At 38.6% G+C, this 14,079-nt stretch overlaps 1 pseudogene; it reads left to right on the forward strand.

Annotated features, from left to right (window-relative positions):
* LOC129402067 (M-phase phosphoprotein 6-like) overlaps positions 1–14,079 on the forward strand; it is a 78,209-nt pseudogene that overhangs the window by 644 nt on the left and 63,486 nt on the right.

The following is a 14,079-nucleotide window of genomic DNA, read 5'->3' on the forward strand; positions in this document are numbered from 1 at the left end:
TGAAAGTAGAAGTGTTCCTCTGTCACATTGCCTTCCCTCTTTCTCCCCGTTCTTTCTTTCTTGGGTCGTCTCAACTGGATAGCCTAAGTACGAGTGCCTGTTTTCTTTTGACTTTGTTTGCTTCTTGTTTCACTTATCTATATTCACCAGGTGACTGACATTGACTTTCAGTCCCAGATTGAATGAGGGTTCTTTATTCTCAATGCCCTCTGCCACATGTTGTCCTAGCAGTGTCTGATTTTGGTGAAGTGCTCATAGATGATGCTAAGAAGACCTGGGGTCCAACCTAGATTCACAATAAAAAGGGCGGGTGCTTGACTAAAAGGATGAGTTGCTGCTTTGGGCAGTGTGGTGGCTTGGATTTCTCACTTGGGCAGTGTTCGAGCGTGGCCAGCCAGATTCCGGGCTGTGCATGGGGGAATTTATGGCTGCACCTTGTCATGTTGGAGGGGACAAAGTGGTGCCAGGAATTGAGTTTGGATTAGGCAAACTGAGGTGAATATCTTAATCACTGTACTATCTTCTGTTCTCTAGTTTTTGATATAAGATATTCTCAAAGAAGTGTGGTGATGGCTCAGTGTCCTTTTGATTTGTTTGGCCCTGAGAGTGGTGATAAAGACCAGCTTTTCATATTTGTGTTGGCCATTGGCTTCTTTAGTAAAGTGGCTGTTCAATCCTCTTTTCTATTCCTTGGTTGGTCTTGTCTGCTGAGTTGTTTAAATCCTTCATCTATCATGGCTATTACTTTTCTTATCTATGGTGTGCAAGTTTTTACTTCTGTTTAGTACGATGTCTCTATTTTAGTGATAGTGTCTTTCTCTGTATTTTTTCTTTTGAAGTAATATTATTTTTACATTTTAAATTTTCTGAGATAACTGTTTTACAAGAGTATATATATTTATATTTGGGGTGCAATGTCACTAAACTGTGGTCACAACCAATTTGTTAATGTCTCCTCATCACTATCCATGGGGGCACTTCCCATTTGTTTTTCGGGATTTTCCCTTTACCATTTGAGTAGAATTCCCTAACGTGATGAAATGGCATCATGCAGTGGTTTGCCTAACTTCAATGTACTCTATGGTTTTGGATCTAATAATGCATTCTGTGTTTTGGATCTATTCTATGTTCTTGGATCCAAATCTTCAATCCATGTAGTCAAATTTTGTACATTGCATATGATAATGATCCTGTTTTGCTTTTTTGAACTTAGCTATCCTTCTCTCTATTTCTTGAAAAGACATTTTCTCTCACTTAGGGCCTCACCAATAGCATCTATATAACATTTAGAAGATCAAGTATAACTCTGCATTGTGATATTGCTTCTCCTTTCCTTTCTCATTTGCCCTCAAATCAAGTGCTCTTCAGCATTCTCCAAATTTCTGTTTCTAATATATGCAAACATATTTACTAATAAGTTAATTTCACTTAGCTTCCCAAATATTAACATTCTTTCATTTTTTCTTTATTTATTTTTGTTTATTTACTTTTTATATAGCCACCATGAGATACGCAGTCAAAAAGCTATTTATGATTGGGTTTCAGTCTTACAATGATGCAACACCCATTTCTCCTCCAGTGTTCAGGGACCTTAATTTCTCTCTCACCATCCTCCTCCCCCAGCCTATCTCTATGACAGGCTCTCTCTCTCTCTCTCTCTCTCTCTCTCTCTCTCTCTCTCTCTCTGTTTCTCTGTTTCTCTCTTTTGGAGATTAGAGTTTGCAATACAGATACTGAGAGGTTATTATTTTTGTTCCTTTACATACTTTCAGCATGTTGTGTATATCTACACAATACTACATACAGAATACTATGTATCAGTTAGGAAAAAGGTAGTAATGAAATTTGCTTATAAATGGATGGACATGGAGAATATCTTGCTGGGTGAAATGAGTCAAGAGAAAAACAGACATAGAATGATTGAACTCAATTTTGGAATATAAAAGTACATAATATGAGACTACTACCCAAGGATGAACTGGAGTAATAACACAGCGGGAAGGGGCGTTTGCCTTGCATGCAGCCGACCCAAGTTCGATTCCTCTGTCTCTCTCTCGGAGAGCCCAGCAAGCTACTGGGAGTATCCCGTCCTCATGGCAGAGCCTGGCAAGCTCCCCGTAGTGCATTCAATTTGTCAAAAACGGTAGCAACAAGTCTCACAATGGAGACATTACTGGTGCCTGCTAGAGCCAATCAATGACCAAAGGGATGACAGTGTTACAGTGCTACCCGAGGATAGTAGAAACAAGGGCAAAGATGATTGGTCCACAGTTGGAAATCTGCCTCAAGTGCTAGGGGGAAAAGGCAATTAAGATAGAGAAGGAACCATTGTAGGATAACATAGCCTCAGGTAGTTTAGGTTTATTGGGTTACTCCGGTTATGGTGCTCCCATTCCTCTGTACTTATTTGTAACTTCTTTCTTAGTGTTCTGTTGACTTGTAAATGTTTTTCTCTTCTCCTTGAGTCCTTTGCATAGTTTATTCAGAGCAATGTTCTTTTTGTATGGACACAGGAACACTTAGCAAATGCTATGCTTTTGTGACCTGGGAGTCATTTGACTCTACATGATATTTTCCTCCAGGGCATCTGTTCTCTTGACCTAAGCCTCAGCTGCCCTTACTTCCTAGCACCCCCAAAAGCAGGGTCTCGATGAGGGAGGAGATGGACCCAGGGCAAGTGGTGAGTTGTGTGCTACCCTGACATCGAGATGGGCCTGGCCAAAGTGTCTAATGCTTAACTCTAAGTTAAGAGCTTGATCGTGGACAAATGTTGTCATGATCCAAACAGTGATAACTAGATTCGGACCCTGCTAGGGTGAGGAATGATGAATCTGGCCTGAGTGCTGTAGTCTGAGTCTGTGGCAAGATGTTGCCAGGAGAGCTGCCTTGCAAACCTCAATGTATCTCTTGCTATGTCCATGCAAAAATAACTAGTATTAAGATGTTAATGAGTATTTGGAATGAGGAGAGGAGAAAAACCCCTTAAGAGGTATCTTGCCTACTGGCAGTCAGGAAGGGCTTTGGAATGCCCCCAGGTTGTGTTCCCTTTGAACCTGACAGCCCTCAGGAAGGGCTTTCTTATGTTGATTTTGCTACCTGGCAGTGTGTAACCTAGGGGCAAGGGTGAGAGAGGAAAAAGGGAGGAGAGAGATGAGAGAGGCTGTGGTAGATCCAGAGAGGACTGAGCTGGGAGTGCGGGATAGGAGAAAGATGGAAGATTGAATAAACGTAACTAATCAGCATCCAGCTTGGTCCTTGTTCTTCCTTCGCCTGTTCTCAGCCAACGGCCTTCCCAATCCATCCCATACACAGTGGTTCCAGAGCACCGAACGCGGGCGGTGAGACAGAGCCTCCCGTGCCTTAGTTTTTTACAGAACATTATGACAAAGATAGTTAGAAATGATCAGTCTGGACATTCTTTCTTTCCAGTCATCAACTAACTAGCTTGGTTTAAAACACACCTGTATTTAATTATGTCCTTATTGAAACTGTGCTTGGTACTTGCATTCAGTGACAAATAAATCAAAATAATGTGGGGCTGGAGTGATAGCACAGCGCGTAGGGCGTTAGTCTTGCACGTGGACGACCCGGGTTTGATTCCCAGCATCCCATATGGTTCCCTGAGCACAGCCAAGAATAATTCCTGAGTGCAGAGTCAGGAGTGACCCTTGAGCATCTCTGGGTGTGACCCAAAAAAGCAAAAAAAAATCAAAATAATGTATTAATGCCAATTAATTTAATAGTATTGATCAAATATCAACTCATGATAATTCTCCAAAGTCAAAATTAAAAGTCAAAAGACAAAAATATTACCTTAATTTTTAACATTTCTTCATACAGACATGGAGGTGCTGAACCAGTCGATTGTATTCTTTGTCGATGTTGTCAAGGATGGCATCTTCCCACGATGCTGCAATAGTGCCAAAGAACTCCCGGTTGGTGGTCATTCTGGGAGTTGTCTTCTTAAACTTAAATTTTGCAGACTTTTCGCTCTGCTCTGTGAAGTAGAATTTTGCACGAAGGAGACCATGGTCTGAGCCTGTTTGGAATTTTGGGACAACAGTAACATCAGTCAGGCAAAACCTTCCATTGAATATGATGTGGTCATTTTCATTGTGGAACTGTCCACCGGGAGACTCCCATGTCCAGCGTTTAAATTAGGCCTTCTGGAACTGTGAGTTACCATGGATGGTCTTGGTCGATATGATGAATTCAGACAGTCTCTCACCCTGATTGTGCGAAGAATGCCGAGAGTGAGAAAGCCACAAACAGACGTCTGTCTTCGGAACTCTCAAGCTCACTCATCAACGTGGTTTTGAACAACCACAACCTCCAAGCTCACAAAGCTGTGCAGAGATGCGATAAAAGAAGACCTCAAAGAGAGAAGAGCAGCAGTGTTGGCCAGTGCAGCAGAAGCCAGGTAAAGTATTCGCAATGCTCGCCTGTCCTTCTCCAACTACAAGATGACTGCCCTCCGATATCCCTATGGATCTATCACATCCTCCAGAAAGACAATGGAGAAAATTATTCACGACTTCTACTTGGATCTCTTTGACAGCCATGTCCACCTGCCCACATACCAAATTCCTCAGGATGGATATGTCATTCCCAACATTCTCCCTTCTGAAATCCAACATGCCATTTCACTGGTAAAGATGTTTACAGCACCTGGTCTGGACAAGATCAGACCTGAACACCTGAAGAATCTGCCACCAGTACTCATCAATACACTGGCTGAACTCTTCACACACTACCTGTCTGAATGCAAGGTTTCATCCCAGTGGAAAACCAGTAGGACCGTTCTGTTGTACAAGAAGGAAGACATCCACAACATCGGCAACAATCGCCCAATCTGCCTACTGTCTGTCGTCTACAAGTTGTTCACTCGTGTCATCCCGAATAGAATAGACAGAACACTAGATGAAGGACAACCATGTGAACAAGCCGGGTTCCGAAGGGGATTCAGCATGGTAGACCATATCCACAAGTGACCAAACTCATTGAAGTTTCATGAGAGTTCAAGATGCCGCTCAGTCTAACGTTCATCAGCTTAAAGAAGGCCTTTGATTCTGTTGAAACTGTGGCGGTCATCGAAGCCCTGGCCAATCAGGGTGTTCAAACTCAGTATATCAAAATCCTCCATGATCTGTATTATGGATTCACCACCAGGATCTCACCATTTTACAAGGAAGTGATCATTGATGTAAAGAGAGGGGTGTGGCAGGTTGATACTATTTCACCGAAACTTTTCAGTGCTGCCCTTGAAAACATCATGCGATGACTGGAATGGGAAGGAATGGGAGTGAAGATAGACAGTTGGCAATTACACCACCTCGCTTCTCTGATGACATTGTTCTCATAACACCAAACATTAGCCAAGCGGCAGAAATGCTGACCAACTTCAACCACGAGAGTGGAAAGGTCAGATTGTAGCTGAATCTCAACAAGGCAATGTTCATGAAAAACGAACTGGTCCCTGAAGCTCCATTTGCTCTCAATGGAATGAACATCTCCGAATGCAGCAGCTGTGTGTACCTGGGTTGAGAAATCAACATGATGAATGACTTGGTACCAGAATTGCCCAGGAGGAAGAGAGCAGCGTGGAATGTGTTCAAGAGCGTCGAAGAGGTGGTTAAGAGAAAGAAGAACCTCTGACTCTGGGCACATCTTTTCGATTCCACCATTCTTCCTGCACCGTTCTTCCTGCACTAACATATGCCTCAGAAACCTGGGCCCTAAGCAACCAGGATGAGAATGCTATTAGGGTATCCCAACAAAGAATCTAAAGAGCTATGCCGGGAATATCATGTCTCACTCAAGTGAGAGAAGGAATCCGGAGTTCTGACCTCCGTTGACGGTCAAAAATCTTCTGACCTCCGTTTAGACGGTCAAAAATCAGGGATGCTGTCTCGTTTGCCAAGGCATCAAAAATCAGATGGGCTGGTCATGTAATGTGATTCAGAGATGACTGCTGGACTAGAGGTATTAGAGTTACTAGAGTTACTAGAGCTGTTATGGACTGGATTCCATGGGATGTCAAAAGAACTCGTGGCCGCCCACAACTAGATGGTCAGATTTCTTCGTCAAATCTCTGAATGAACGATTTGAGGCTCTTCTTGTTCCTGGAGGGAGCAGATATCATTGGGCTGCACTAGCTCTAGACAGGGACAAATGGAGACTTTACTGGTGCCCGCTCAAACAAATCGAAGATCAACGGGACTACAAGTGATACAAGTGATAATTTTCAACTAAGGAAGAATAAAAATTTGAACAACTTTATTGCAGATTCTTATTTCTATTAAAAGTATTGCCTTTTCACTCAGATCTTATTTTTCAATATTTGAAAGTTTTTCTGTTTTTACCTTTTGAAACCCAGCAGTACTCCTGGCTTAATCCTGGCGCTGCACGCATGGATCACCAGGCAGGGCTCAAGGTAATGCATGGAGTGCTTGTAAGGGCAGCTCACTGCCCACTGTACGACCACTCAGGGACCCCGGGTCTTATTCTTGTTTAAGATTAGTGTAAAATACTAGAATAAGTTCTTTCTCAAACTGAATTTGATGAGCAGGCTCTGAGTCTTAAAACACTCCATGCATGATAACAACTAAGCTACTTCCTCTGAAATGTAATGTCTTGGTTGCTTGCCATCACACTTAGGGCTTACGAGCTTCAGAATTATTCTCTACATTCCCATATTGATTAAACAGTAGGGCAGATACTCAATATATTACTCGTGAATGCTCAAATGGATAATGAGTATGCATTGAAGTAAATATCTGATGTATATTTAGGGCTTGAGGTATTATGACACACCTCTCTGTACTCAGGGATATTCTTTGCTCTGTGCTCAGGGATCACTTTGAGTGGTGCTCAGGGGACTGAACTGGGATCCGTTGCAGGCAAGGCAACGAGCCTATTCCCTGTAGCATCTCTCTGGCTACTTAATTTAAACATAGTTTTATGCCTAATATTTTTGCCTACCAATTAGATTATTGCTTGACTATTCATTTAGTTAGTAATCATATTTGTACATGTATAGAAAAAAATTAAAAATTATCTGCATTTTTTGAAATAGAGATTTTTGGATTATTTTTGTTCTCCTCAGACTTCTACAAACTCCAGCTGAATTAATACTGAAAGTTGTGACTATTATTTCATGAATATTTGCTGAATTATTATTTAAATTAGATGCATATGTTTATAATTACATAAGCCCAATTAATTAAAAGCTCCATGTTTAATTAGTTGGTATCATGATAAACTAATGAATAATTTTGTCAACAGGAATTTTGATGTAACTTCTAAGTTCTTGCTTAGAACCATTGAATCTTATTACTAATTATTATTTTACTTCTTTTAATTTCCTTTAAATTCTTAACTGACATTTTGAGGCAAACATATATGTATATATATGCATTTATATTTGACTATATATGTATATACATAGCTATATAAGCATCGATATTTGACTACATCTTTTTCAAAGCTGTTCATGATTGGTTTTCTGTCATACAATGTTTCAACATCCGTCCCTCGACCAGTTACTGTCCCTCTACCCTCAGTCTGTCTCTATCTCAAGGACTTTTCTTTATTCTCATTCTCACACTCTCTCTCTCTTTCCTTTTGGGCATTATGGTTTGAAATAGTTACTGAAACGTTATCATGTTTGTTCCTTTCCTTTCAGCATGCAGTGCTTATCCAGAATGAATATTTCCAACTATTATTGTCAAGGGCTGGAGTGATAACACAGTGGTTGAACTTTCGCCTTTCATGTGGCCAACCTGTGTTCGATTCCTCTGCCCCTCTTGGAGAGCCTGGCAAGCTACTGAGAGTATGGAGCCTCCTCAGCAGAGCCTGGTAAGCTACCCGTGCATATTGGATATGCCAAAAACAGTAACAATTAGTCTCTCAATGAAAGATGTTACTGGTGCCCGCTTGAACAAATCAATGAGCAAGGGGATGAAAGTGACAGTGACAGTGATTATTGTCAAAGGCTGGGATGAATGGAGACATTACTGGTGCCCGCTCAAGTAAATCAGTGAGCAATGGGAAGACAGTGATGATAGTGATTACTGTCAAAGAGGCTCCTTCTCTGTCATAACTGTCCTCTCCCCCCACCATTTAGGAAAGCTTCCAGCTCTGGTTTTTACTGTCCTTGGGTGTAAGTCTTATACCATGATTTTGTTTGCTTCTATATCCCACAAATGAGGGCAATCATTCTATGTTTCTCCTTCTCCTTCTGACTCATCTTTTGGGATAAAATGTAAAGTTCTAAATAACATCAACTACAGAAAATAAAAAATTAGCCTGTTTTCTATTTTCTCCATTCAGTAAAGGTGAAGAAATAGCTCATTGATATCATTTCATCTTCATGTTAGGAATGGCCTATCAATTTATAGGATACATATCAAACTCATGCTATTCCATCCTAAATTGGCTATTTATCTCATATTTGATTTTTCACTCATTGCATCATTGACTGAAGGATTTAACTTGCTGACATGCATTTTGTTAAACAGACATGTGGAGTTTACAAGGCTAATTTCCTGGCCTTGAGCTTCCAAGAAACACTTGAATGGAGACATCAAGAGTATAATAAGTTACATGGTCTTTAGACATTGAGAATGTCTAAAAGAAACTCTGGTATATTTACACAATGGAATACTATGTAGCTGTCAGGAAACATGAAGTCATGAAATTTGCATACAAGTGGATCAACATGGAAAGTATCATGTTGAGTGAAATGAGTCAGAAAGAAAGAGACAGACATAGAAAGATTGCACTCATATGTGGAATATAATGTAACTGAGAAGTACAAGTTGGCAACGATGCAACTTCTGGCAGATATCTCTCTGGACTTAGTTACTAAAATACTAAATTACAGAAACCCAAAACTGAGAGGCCGCTAAGTGTGGTCACTCGACCTCATACTTCTTCATCCTCAGCAATGGAAAACAAATTATCTAATGCTTCCTTTTCAGCAGGTCTGACTTTAGGGGAGAGACTCTCCAAACAATAATAGTGAATTTTGTTGAAATATTGTATGCAATCAAAGTGAAAGTAAAGTGAAATTTATTAGTTACACAGGTGGGGGGGCTTAGGGTGGGGGGGCTAGGAACGTGGGGGGGTTTGGGGTGTGAGGGGGCGGGGTGGAGCTATACTGGGATTCTTGGTGGTGGAATATGAGCACTGGTGAAGGGATGGGTATTCGAGCATTGTATAACTGAGATTTAAACCTGAAAACTTTGTAACTTTGTAACTTTCCACAATAAAAAATTAAAAAAAAAATAAATTTAAAAAAAACACTAAAAAAAAAAAGAATGAAAAACTTGTAAATGGATATACAGTATGGAGGTTAAGTCACTTGCTTTACATCACTTGCTTTGACTTTGCCTGGGTCAAATCCTGGCGACCACACAGGGTTCTCTGAGCTTCCCCAGGGTTCTTTCTTGTGCATAGAGCAGGAACAGCCCTTGAACACTGCTGAGTGTTCATCCCCCACTCCCCCAATAGAAAAGCTGTGAGGAAGAATGAAATGAGTATGTCCTTTGGCAAATATGAATCTGTTATACATATTTTAATTTACAAGATTCAACTTGTAAATAATTTACAAGATTCAACTGATACATATCAGTTTGCCAGTGTATGTAATGAGAAAAATCAAATGATTCTGATGCACAGAATCATCTTAACATAAATACCCCAATTAACAAATAAGGATACCAAGATAAAATTGTATGAATTTTCATTGTTTCTTTATAAATATCTATAATCAAATGTCTAAGTTTCATCTCTGGCAAATTCATGTATCAGTATAAAGGGAAAGTATGACTAAATTCACACCTAACTTAGGCTTTGCTGCATTTCAAAATCAATAGCTAAACTGAGAATCTTAACCACAAGTGACAGAATGATTTTCAGGGAGTTCAAGGGAGTCAGCCCAACTACAGTCCCATCTTCGAGCACTTGATTACTTACTAGGGACAGAGATGTTCCTCCTGCAATCACCAGACTCTTGAGAATGACAATAGTCTTATGAGAGAAAGAGTGCAGAAGAATTCAATTTCACATTGATTAAGGAGAGCTAATACAAATAGACTGCTTACATCTCTAATTCCTTGCCATTTCTATGTATAGCGTTCCTGCTGGCAGAATTGAGAGGTCAATTTCTAGGAGAATCTAACTAATTTTCTGCTGCCAGAAGAAATTATCAATCTATGGGATGGAGTGCCCCAGAGAATGCTTATATCTTCAGTTTGTGTAATGTGCAATAAATTTAGGTATAATTTTCACTGTCCTTTAATATTAAACAAACTAGATTAAACTGAATAATGAATTTATTCCTTTATTCCTTAATCAATGACACTAATGTTGGTGCTACTACTATGAACATCATTGTGATCACTAACAAAAATTATTTAACCATGCTACATACATGTTGGGGTGGAGTGATACCATATTGGGTAGGGCGTTTGCCTTGCACATGCCGGGTTGGATTCCTTTGTCCCTCTCGAAGAGCCCGGCAAGCTAATGAGAGTATCCCGCCAGCACCGTAGAGTCTGGCAAGCTACCCGTGGTTATTCAATATGCCAAAAACACTAACAAGTCTCACAATGGAGACACTACTGGTGCCTGCTCGAGCAAACAGATGAGCAACAGAATGACAGTGACAGTGACAGTGACATATATGTTAGCCTGCTTTTATAGAAGGATCAACAACCTTGTAAGCACAACAATTTGAGTCATATATATACTAGTAATAATTTTTGTTATTAAGATTCACATTTTTAACATAATACTGATAATGTTTAAATTTCCATTTATCACAGGAAATATTATAATATATTAAAGCAACTTGTAGAAAAATAATCAACATGATTTTATTGCATGTTGCATTTTGCATTGCATATTATTACCTAATACTACGTTCCTGTTGAAAATCCCTGAATATTCTCCCTAAATATCACTTGACTTGTAGTATTTTTAAATCATTAGTTTACATGAAGAAACAAGTATAGATAAAAATGACAAATTCCTCTGAGAAAAAAGATAAATATTTATTTAAAACTTGACTGTGAAAAATCTTACTCACTTTTTCATTTTCTATGGGGTATGTGATATTTCCTAGTATATTATATAAAGCATTGACAAGTTATAAATTAAGTGTATAATGTATTTTGAAGATATTGCTGTCCCTCAGTAAAAATAAAAGTGATTAACCTATTTTTATTAAGTTGTATACAGCTGCCAATATTAAAAAACTTTGGACTTACAAAAATAATACAATTGATTTATTAAGATAAATGCACATTTATTTTTAGGGGAAGTGATAATAAACTTTTTGTATCATATTATGAGATCTTAGAAATTATGACTTCAGTTATTTCCTTTCCTATTTTGCAGAAAGTGTTAGATTACTATTGCAGTCTGAATTATACTATATATTTTCTTTTACTGTCAAGATTTTCGGTTTTTAAACGGAAAAATCTTTTTTTCTACAGAGTGCTTACGAATTCAAATGATGTGCAGGAAAATCAGTACTTGAGAAAGGAGGTGACATCTTAATCAGGCACAATACAGTTAGATGCTTGTTCTCCCATTGTGTAGAGACTAATCTTGAATCTCATTAATCGCATTAATTGTGTTATTTGTTAAAAGGACATCAGAATCTTCTAATTGATATGAGTAACATATGCAGTGCCCAATCCCTTGTCCAGGATATGAAGCTGCTACATCTCACAGGAACTTGTATCACAATATCACTGTCATCCCGTTCTGTATCAATTCACTCGAGCGGGCCAGTAACGTCTTCATTAATCACAGACCTGAGATTTTAGAAGCTTCTCCAGCTCTTTCAGGGTCAGATGAATGAGAACTGTTATTGTTACTGTTTTTGGCATATCGAATACACCACGGGGAGCTTGCCAGGCTCTGGCGTGCAGGCGAGATACTCTTGGTAGCTGCCAGGCTCTCCGAGAGGCATATATATATATATATGTGTATATATACACATATATATGTATATATACACATATATATATATGTTTCCCTCTATGATTATTTGCTTACTGTCTGAACACCATCAAATATGGTGTGGTAATTATGGAAAATGGGTAGGGAGTGTCTTATGATGTGTCACACAGCCGCAAATCAAACTTATAGGAACTGAATATATCTTTGACAAGTGTTACATTCTAGTACACTTTGATTTGATAAGCTACAAATGGTCAGGATGTGGTTTTCTTGACTTGTTTATGATAAAATGAAACAACATTTTAACACACACACATCCAGTGAGCTACTGTAAAACATAAAAATGAAATCTTCCATTTTTTTTAACATGAGTGCAGTTGGAAGAATTTACACAGACTTTTATTAAGTCAGAAATATGCTGGACAAAATTTGTTTCAATTTGTGAGGGATGGTTTAAGGCAAAAGTCTGTGTAGTGGTGACCCCCGAGGGCAGCCTAGCATGGACATTCCGCGGTGATAGAGCACGAAGGGCTAGGTGGGGAGGCTCTCAGCCAACACGCCTGCTGCACAATCAAAGGGATTCTGGTTGAGTCTATGTAAAGAGTATGTAGATAAAATGCAAGTAGTTGATTCAAGGAGAGTATCAACAAAAGCAGAGCCTGGATGGGAGAGTGACTCTGTCTAATTTAATGTCTCCTGGAATTGTTATTTCAGTAGTTGATACCTTGAAATATAAAAGGAACTTATACTTCAATGTCCTTATTTATTTTAATCGAATAGGTGCCTCAACCATATATTTTAATGATATATTCTTTGGAGTAAAGGATGCAAGAATGTTGTAATTTCCCCAAGTTTAGCTGTTCTTAAATTTTAATTACTTTACATTTTCACTGCTTTCTGATCTATTTTGTTTGTATTATGGGATATGCAAGTCGGCGTAAGAAGCATCTCGAATTTAGTATTATTCTTGATGTTAATTGACCATCAGTATATTTGGTCATGAGGAAAACTAACACAGAAAGTGCAGTAATAATGATCACAGCAAGAAAGAAAATGCTGGTGAGAAAATGAAATGATTCTGATAAAACTGATCATAATTATATATTCAACGAATATTTCCACAAGTTAAATTGTTCATGAAGCAGAACTTATTAATGTATTCATTGCTGCTGATATTAAAAAAGTCAAATAGTTCTGATTTTAATATATATATTCTAATCAAATATATAATTCCATGATTTGTTTCACATTTAAAACTCTCCATTACAGTGAAATATATATATTCCTGTTTTTGCAATTTAAACATTTTATGTTAACTAGAAAAGCGAAATGCTCATTTAAAAAACTGATACCGAGTATCTCTAGAGGAATTCTAGAGTAAGAAAATACCTATATGTTTATTATAATTCTTCTATTAACATAATTGTACTCAAGTTTTCTTAATTGATTTAATCTGAAGGCCATATATACATTTCCCTAAAGCAGATACTTTTTGGAACAGTGCTTACATTTTTAACATATTAGCATATGACTTCACTTGAATCACTTGCCTTCTCATTGATCTTCAATTTGCTCGAGCAGGCACCAGTAACGACTCCGCTCCATTTGACCCTGTCACGTGCTAGTGTAGTCCAATGATATCTGCTCGCCCCAGGAACAGGAAGAGCCTCAAACCGTTCATTTAAGGTTTTATTTTATTTATTTATTTTTTAAAATTTATTTTATTGAATCACCATGTGGAAAGTTACAAATGTCTCAGGCTTATGTCTCAGTTATACAATGCTCAAACACCCATCCTTTCACCAGTGCCCATATTCCACTACCAAAAAAAAAAAGTATACCTCCCACCACCCACCACCCAACCACCCCCACATAACTGATAAATTTCACCTCCTTTTCTCTTTACCTTGATTACATTCCATATTTCAACACAAAACTCACTATTATTGTTGGAGTTTCAACACAGAACTCACTATTCTTGTTGGAATTTATCCCCCAAGAATATGGCCCTATTGACAGGGAAACATTTGATAATTAGTTTTCCACTGATGAGAATAAAGAGATATAAAGTAGCGCGGCCGCAGTAGTGGCCACACAGTTTAGGAT

The sequence above is a fragment of the Sorex araneus genome, chromosome 1 (assembly GCF_027595985.1).
Source record: "Sorex araneus isolate mSorAra2 chromosome 1, mSorAra2.pri, whole genome shotgun sequence".
In the NCBI taxonomy this organism is placed as follows: domain Eukaryota; kingdom Metazoa; phylum Chordata; class Mammalia; order Eulipotyphla; family Soricidae; genus Sorex; species Sorex araneus.